Source organism: Selaginella moellendorffii, unplaced genomic scaffold (assembly GCF_000143415.4).
Source record: "Selaginella moellendorffii unplaced genomic scaffold, v1.0 SELMOscaffold_100, whole genome shotgun sequence".
NCBI lineage: Eukaryota > Viridiplantae > Streptophyta > Lycopodiopsida > Selaginellales > Selaginellaceae > Selaginella > Selaginella moellendorffii.
In genome coordinates, this window is record NW_003314361.1 from 1 (window position 1) to 8,278 (window position 8,278).

General features: G+C 50.5%; 1 long non-coding RNA gene across 1 annotated transcript; it reads left to right on the forward strand.

Moving 5' to 3' along the window:
- Positions 1–2,654: 2,654 nt before the first annotated feature.
- On the forward strand, positions 2,655–4,018 carry LOC112342154. Its single transcript, XR_002990844.1, has 2 exons — positions 2,655–3,645; positions 3,699–4,018. It is a non-coding gene; the product is annotated as an uncharacterized LOC112342154 (long non-coding RNA).
- The last annotated feature ends 4,260 nt before the right edge of the window (positions 4,019–8,278 follow it).

Genomic DNA, 8,278 nt, shown 5'->3' on the forward strand with positions numbered 1-8,278 from the left:
CCTAAACCCTAAACCCTAAACCCTAAACCTAAAACCCTAAACCCTAAACCCTAAACCCTAAACCCTAAACCCTAAACCCTAAACCCTAAACGGTCAGAACGGAATATTCCCCAATATTCCGACTGTATCCCTGTTGACCGAGTCAAAACGGCATATACTGTTGGATTCCGCTCTTCCTTCCGATCGTGAATATGTGAGTTTCAACTCTGAACTCCACACACGACTCGTGGAAAAGCGTGTATTCCGTTAAAACGGTGCCGCTCCCTCGACATCGGCGACACATGCCGACAGCTCGCGGGATGGCTCTCCCCTGCATCACCGCTGGACTCCGGGTATGTATGAGTGACCTCAGGCCCTCCACCATCCCAGTCCACACACGGTCAACGCAGGGTCAACGGTCAACGACGGAATATTCCCAGAATATTCCCTGCAAAGTGAACCACGTTTTTCGTCACCGGGTACGTACGAGTGACACAAGCATTGTGGACGTAACGCATGCATCATATCATGCCGCGTTTACAAGTTATCTTGCGTCAAAGGTACGTCACCCGCCGGCTGAACGCTTACTGTCTTCGGCGATCCGCCGAAGTCATTCTCCGCGACTACCACTGCTGTGGAGTAACCAACACCAGCTGTGCTACGTTCGCACCCTCGCGAGCCAACGCTGCCACGCCACTTTGCATGGCCGCCACACGGACTTGCGCCACATGACAGAGCCAAAATATAAGTAGAGTCGGCACCGAGCTAGGGTTAGGGTAGACACTAGACGACTACACCCGGCTGATGAGTCCCAAAAAGGACGAAACCGGTCTCGGGTTGTCTCTTGTCCTCTCCCTCGCTCACGAATGAATGAAAATTCATTCCCTTGCCTCCTCTACTTGCTCTCGATCATGCCGTCTCGACAACGGCACACGGAGAATGTGGATTGCACAAAGTGGTGCCGCAATCTCGCCGGATTGCAACACCGCGGGGTGTCTTTGACCCTAAACGCCTAAACGCGCCTAAACCCTAAACGCGCCTAAACCCTAAACCCTAAACCCTAAACCCTAAACCCTAAACCCTAAACCTAAACCCTAAACCCTAAACCCTAAACCCTAAAACCCTAAACCTAAACCCTAAACCCTAAACCCTAAACCCTAAACCGGCTAAACCCTAAACCGGCTAAACCCTAAACCCTAAACCCTAAACCCTAAACCGGACGGCCCAAGAGCAGCGCCGGGCGTTCGCGCTCATAGTTTCACTAGTCTCTTCGAGAGTGCGCTCTCAATGTTGTTTTGATCCCTTTGGGATTGGGGTAATGTACATATATGTTTAGCGATCTCGCCAGATTGCAACACCACGGGGTGTCTTTGACCCTAAACGCCTAAACGCGCCTAAACCCTAAACCCTAAACCCTAAACTTTCCACGGCCCATGGATTCCATGCCATGCGCATGCGGTTCTACCACCGCCTCTGTGTCCGGGGACACCCGATCTCCTTCCTCCAACACTGCCTCTCTAGCATCTCCTCTGACCAGCAACATGAAGCTCTCCTTGCACGCTCGCACCGCTCTAGCGACGCTTGTCGACGGACCCCCCTCGCCTTTAAGCTCCCCTACACGCTTCACAGCACGCAGCTAGGCTTGGGGGACATCCTAAACCCTAAACAGGTGATGGATGAAGCTCCCGCAGACACACTCCCCTGAGTGATCACGTGCTGGAGATGCCTCCCGAATCCCGGTTCGTTCCTGGTCAGGGCTAAACTCGCTTTGCGAGCTTAGCCACATCTTTTACTACGCTTTGCAAGAGACGGAAGCATATGATTGCATCCTTCTCTGCGTAACCGATGACCTTCAGGGTCTGGCCGATGGACTCTAGGTATGTCCCAGTCACCTCTGGTCGTCCCCCACCGGTCAACGCCCGGTCAACGCGCAGTCTACTGTCCAAACAGGAATATTCCCGAATATTCCCTGACAGTCAGATTGTTGACCGAGTCAACGAGGCCTACGTTCGCACCCTCGCGAGCCAACGCTGCCACGCCAGTTCGCATGGCCGCCACACGGACTCGCGCCAGTCCTAAACCCTAAACCCTAAACCCTAAACCCTGACAGAGCCAAAATATAAGTAGAGTCGGCACCGAGCTAGGGTTAGGGTAGACACTAGACGACTACACCCGGCTGATGAGTCCCAAAAAGGACGAAACCGGTCTCGGGTTGTCTCTTGTCCTCTCCCTCGCTCACGAATGAATGAAAATTCATTCCCTCGCCTCCTCTACTTGCTCTCGATCACGCCGTTTCGACAACGGCACACGGAGAATGTGGATTGCACAAAGTGGTGCCGCGATCTCGCCAGATTGTGCAAAAGCCCTAAGTTGTTTGAGGAGAGAGCTCGAAGGCGCTAGAGAGAGAGTGTGAGAAAGAGGGAGGGAGCGAGCGTCCAGGGCGGCACAAGCATCGCAGACCGCGGCAGCTACACACGGAGCTCGTCTCCCTCCTCTTTCTCCTCTTCTCTCTCGCTCTCTGTCGTTTTTATCGATATCTCCCAAACGGCTGGGAGAAACCTCGATTCCTTCGACGGGGGGCTTCTAGGAGTGTAGATTCTCATCCTCCTAGAAGGCCGCGGCGAGATCTGCCACGGATCTGGAGATCTCGCTGGCCCTAGGTCGCTGCTGTTTTTAGGGTTTTTCGGCGGCGGCTAGGGTTTTTCGGGGCTTAGAGATTTGGAGGAGTGGAGAGGGCAGTCAGGAACACCACGGCTGCAGCAGCTGGACGCTCTCCTCTCCTCCTCTTCTTTTTTCGCTTCTCATGGTTTCAAGTTTTTTGGGAGCTCATAACTCCTGAACGGCTTGGAATTTTTCCACAAAAATTCACAGGGGGATAGCTGGGAGGGAGCCTCACACCCTCCCAGAAGCGCAGGCAAAAATTCTTCACGGTCTCAGAGTTCTCACCTGTCCTAATTCGTGGCTAGGGTTAGGGTTCTTGGCTAACTGCGGTTAGGGCAGGACTTAGGGTGGCGGCGGGATCTTCGATCCGGCCACTCTAAGTGTCAGGGATCTTCGTTACATGTGGTTGGCACGGCAGCAACATGGTGGAAACGCGACGGTTGCTGGTCTCGCAGCTTCGAGCGGGATTTCTCGCCTTAGGTCGGGCCATGCAAGGTGGCGACTAAGGTACGGAGAGCGTGAAGCTGCATGTGTCGGAAGTTCTTGGCGACTTGAGTCGTGGAAACACGACCAAGTCATGGGATCTTTGTTGACTGGTGGAGGACAGTTCGGGACGACATCCCGACATAGCGAAGTGTCCGTGGTGGATGGACGTGGAAGACACTATGGGCGCATTTTTGGATCTAGTGACAGGGAAGTGCTGTCACAAAGGGGGCCAGTGGCGGATGGCTGAGTTGGTTTGCTCGCGGAGGGGATCCCACATGGTTCTTGCTTCAGGGCTAGTCCTTTGAGGAGGTTTGCGGAGGCTTGCAAGTCTTGTGATTGTCGCGATGCCGGCAACGGGGGCTCGTATATCATTGAAGGGGGCCAGCGCACTTGTCTAGTGTGGGAGGCAAGGTAGCACGCTCTAGTCTAGAGCTGGAGGAGGCTCACACCTCGCTTGTTCTACGCCTTGGAGTTTGTTCGTAATGGGCACCGACTTAGTGCTGGAAGTACACTGGGGAGGTAGGCGCTCCAAGACACAGCATCACGTCTTGGGGCGTAACAGGTGGCTTCAGCTTGTGCAGTGGAGTCACCTTGGAGGCGAGTGACCCATGAGCAACGCCGGGTCATCGTGCTCGAGTTGGACCGCTTGGCTGCGACGACGTTGAGCTAGATCGACATGGTGTTCGTCTGGCTTGTCATCATTGTGACCGAGTGGAGGAGTGGCAAGGCGAAGCAGGTGGCTTCAAGCTCCGCGGTGGAGTCACCTGGGAGGCGGACGGCCCAAGAGCAGCGCCGGGCGTTCGCGCTCATAGTTTCACTAGTCTCTTCGAGAGTGCGCTCTCAATGTTGTTTTGATCCCTTTGGGATTGGGGTAATGTACATATATGTTTAGCGATCTCGCCAGATTGCAGCACCGCGGGGTGTCTTTGACCCTAAACGCCTAAACGCGCCTAAATCCTAAAACCCTAAACCTTAACCCTAAACCCTAAACCCTAAAACCCTAAACCCTAAACCCTATAAACCCTAAACCCTAAACCCTAAACCCTAAAAACCCAAAACCCTAAACCCTAAACCCTAAAAACCCTAAACCCTAAACCCTAAACTGGTGCTTTTGCGGACGACACTGCCTTGTTCCTACTTGCGACTAAGGAGAACATGGATGCAGCTAAGAAGGCGTTGGTGCAGCAATTAACTGGAACAAATTAGTGGGCATAAATTGGGGGCGACCAGGCATCGAATCTTGGGGGCAGGACATCGGCTTCCAGTGGCTCAAACCAGGAGAAGACGCTAGGTACCTGGGGATCCAGGTTGGTACTCGGTTCAGTGCAGCACTTCAGGATGACACCTTGCTTCGACGGGTACGAACGTCAATCCAGAAGTGGGCTCCCCGGAAACTCGGCTTGCCAGCGAGAGTGGTAGTCGCTAGGAGCATCATTCTGCCCAGCATCTGGTACCACCTCTCCATCTGGCTTGTTCCAGAACGCACTCTTAGAAAGGTACGCACGATGGTCCGTCAGTATTTGTGGTGGGGCGCTCTGGTCACAGGGAGGAGCATGGCCAAGGTCGCGTGGCAATCTATAGCACGTCCGTGAGTCTTGGGAGGACTTGGAGTAATCGATCCAAGTGACATGGCGAAGGCGCTACGGTACAAAATCCTCCTCATGGGCCTTCAACCAGGTAATCAACCTTGGAGACTCATGTTTAGGCAGAACTTGTTGGCAATCCGGCCCAAGCACAACACTGCAAGACCGTGGGAAGAAGATCCACGTTGGCTCTTTGCCGAGGGGCCGAAGCAAGTAGTCAAGGGCAGCACTCTAGTCCAGGGGTTTCTCCGGTTATGGAGCGCGTTTCCAGTCAACAGGGAATTGCCAGGGCGAGCGGAGGACTGGCTGAACCAGCCCCTGTTCTTAAACGACCTCTTCAAACTGGATGATAGGACGCTGGGCAGGGAGGACCACTACACAATCTGGAGAAAGCTACATAGCACAGGCTTCCGAACTCTCAAGCAGCTGGTGCGGGTTCTGGACAAGGACAGGAGGAAGACTACGAGGCATATGCAGGTCTTTAACCCGGGACGGTGGAGGAAAGTCCACCTTGATCTTCTTCGCATTATCAGAGCAGTGAGTGCGGCGAAGCAGGGGCAACTCTGGCCTAGGCGTTGTCTCAAATCTGGAGACTTTGTGGCTCTGCAACGGGACGTGGAGCCAGACAGGGAACGAGTTAGCTTGGGGGCCTGGACACGGGCATTTACGGCCCCAACACCAGCTTGGGAGGACAGGGATGTGGAGGTATGGTTCGTTGTGTCTCCAGACCAAAATGTTGGGCGTCCTTTTCGAGTCTTGAGAGGTGACATGCTGTTGCCAGCAGGAGACGAACAAGTCATGCCGATGGTGACGGATGACGAGGTCAAGGGTAGGATTCGAGTAATACGACAGGCTCCGAAACAATCGGTGGTGGTTCAATCGTTGGCTGCACTAGAGGGGGAAGGCATTCTTAGATGGTGGCGACAGCAGCTCATCGAGGATCTGGATTGGGACCCCGCAGCATGGAAACGAGGAGCGAGGAGCTTCTTCTCCTTCGGCGTCAAGGAAGCAAGGGATGGTCTCTTGACCAGCAGGGAGGAGGCCCGAGGGGAGATCCCCAAGCTCTGGAAGAAATGGATCGAGCAAGGAGTTGAAACAAATCAGGTGGTGGGCAACACGCTTGCGTTCTGGAAACTACCGGTACAGGAGAAAGTCAAGGCCACCTCTTGGTTGGTGGCAAATAACGGGCTGCCGGTAGGACAGCGGTTCCAGGAAGAAGCATGCCGACGGTGCAAGGAGTGTGGCGAGCTGGAGACAGCGCGACATGTCCTATGGGAATGCGACGTGGCGAGAGAAGTTTGGCGACAGATCTTCAAGGCGACGCAGGAACTCGGAGACATTCCAGAGTTTGAGGCTCGGAGTGGGGATATCCTCCACTGGTTTGAGGGAGCTAGAGGCCCAGCCATTGGTCCAGCTTGGAGGCGTATTCGCTGCTACGGACGGCACCGATGGAACATGCGAGTCCGGTGGGACATGACAGGGGCTGAAGTTGGGATGTCCATCTGGGAGGCGTTGGGCCAAGAGCGCTGGTCCATTTGGAGGGCAACAGGACTGCAGGCACTTTGGGAGGCGCGGAACCACTGTCGCTTTGATGGGCAACAAGCGAGAATATCGGCAGTGGTGGTATCATGGTGGAGACTCACTCTTGCAGCGGTGCGTCTTCACTACACCATCCTGAAAGAGCGGGCAAAACCGAGGCAGCTCGAGGAGTGGAGATCTAGGTGGCTCCCATGCTTTGGCAAATTGGGAGGTGGCGAGATTCGTTGGCAATGGCGCCCCCTAGACTCTGTTCTAAGGTCAGCTCGTGGGGGAGACTTGGACATCGACATGATTCGCTCGAGACGACTACGTCCACTTCTACTCCAGGACTAGGTCTAGCTACGGCATATGAGGATCACGTAGAGTAGCTCATTGAGAGGGCGGCACGCCCATTTTTTGTATTAGTCCCATTGGGACATGGGGAATGTACATACACGTTCAGCGATCTCGCCGGATTGCAACACCGCAGGGTGTCTTTGACCCTAAACGCCTAAACGCGCCTAAACCCTAAACCCTAAACCCTTTTTTTAGTATATATTTTTAGTATATCAAAAAAATAGGTTAGTTTTTGGAAATTATAATTTTGATTGCATATTGAGGTAAACTGTTTTTATCTGATGCCTCTAACTTTCATAGTTTACTAAAGAATATTAGAATTTTTATTATGTGTCTGGTTTTACATTTAAAAATATACATTGTTGATACTTATATTTCAGAGAATATAAAAATCAATACTATCTAATTAGATATCATATCAATATATAAAGAAAAATATATTAATATTTAATAAATGTTTCGAGTAATATAAATATAGTATGTTTTTACAACACAAATATACCAACTATTTATTAAAACATTTATCAAAGAAATATTTACAACTATGATTTATATTAATTTTAAGATGAATATTGTAGAAAACTCTTCTGGAATGACATATAGACTTTTTTGCTTTTTACCTAATACCTTTACGACAGAGAGTGAAACACTAAATAAAATCAAACACGGAAATCATTTCTATGTCCTGAGTTAATGTACAAATATCATGTACCAAATCAAACCAAGCTCATGGCTTCAAAGTTGTGTCTATAAACACGTACATACACAACAGTTTATTTAATGCTGTCTTATTCCTTCAGAAATGGCTTTTTTTAAAACAGTTCATGGCTTTGTCTGTAAGAAAGTAGAGTAGGCTGCCATGTAGAGCTCCAATCCTTGTTCTCCACCACCTCAGCTGCCATGTACTTTGCTGTTGTGATATCTCCTAAAGGTGCTGATCACCACTTTGTCGCACATGTTTAGCTTGGAAAGAATGTTGTCTAGCTTGAGATTCTGGTGAACCACGCCTCTCAAATAAATCTATTTGAAGGTCTTTACCAGCTGCTTGGTGATTCTGGCTGCTTTGTCCTCACCAATCTTCTCGCAAATATGCTATATTTAAAAGATAAAATAATTATGGAATAACGCCTTAAGAAATGAAGGCAATATTTCCACCAATGAACGTAACCACTCAAGGAAAAATGCCCATGCCCTGTCCAAAAGGAGACTCAGACAACACCACAAAGTCGAGTCGCCATGCCTGGCATGATGCTTCCAAGCTCACCTCCAAAGTGATGGAACTTTACAAGGTATGAGGAAAAATTCGAACTTGATCAGAAGATTTCCATGATTTTCTGAGTATACATCTATTCAGGTATCTTTTCTATCTTGTTGTGATGTCTAGGCCATTTTCTTCTCACAAACTTGCTCATGGACAAAATTAAGGAGACCAAGGACAGTGTTTGAATCTCTCCTCCATTGCGCATATTGCCTTTTACAGCGGTGGAATCCAGTTCTCACACCTTAATGACAAAGCCTGGTACACCAAACAACTCTCGTTTCTCGTGAGCAGTTCTGATGATTAGGGCTAGTTCTATATAGAATGGCTCGTTGTCATTTGGTATATAATACTATATATATATATGAATAATTAAAATATATTTTATATTGCAAGAACCACTACTTCCTTCTAACTGTAAGAAATTTTTGGCTTT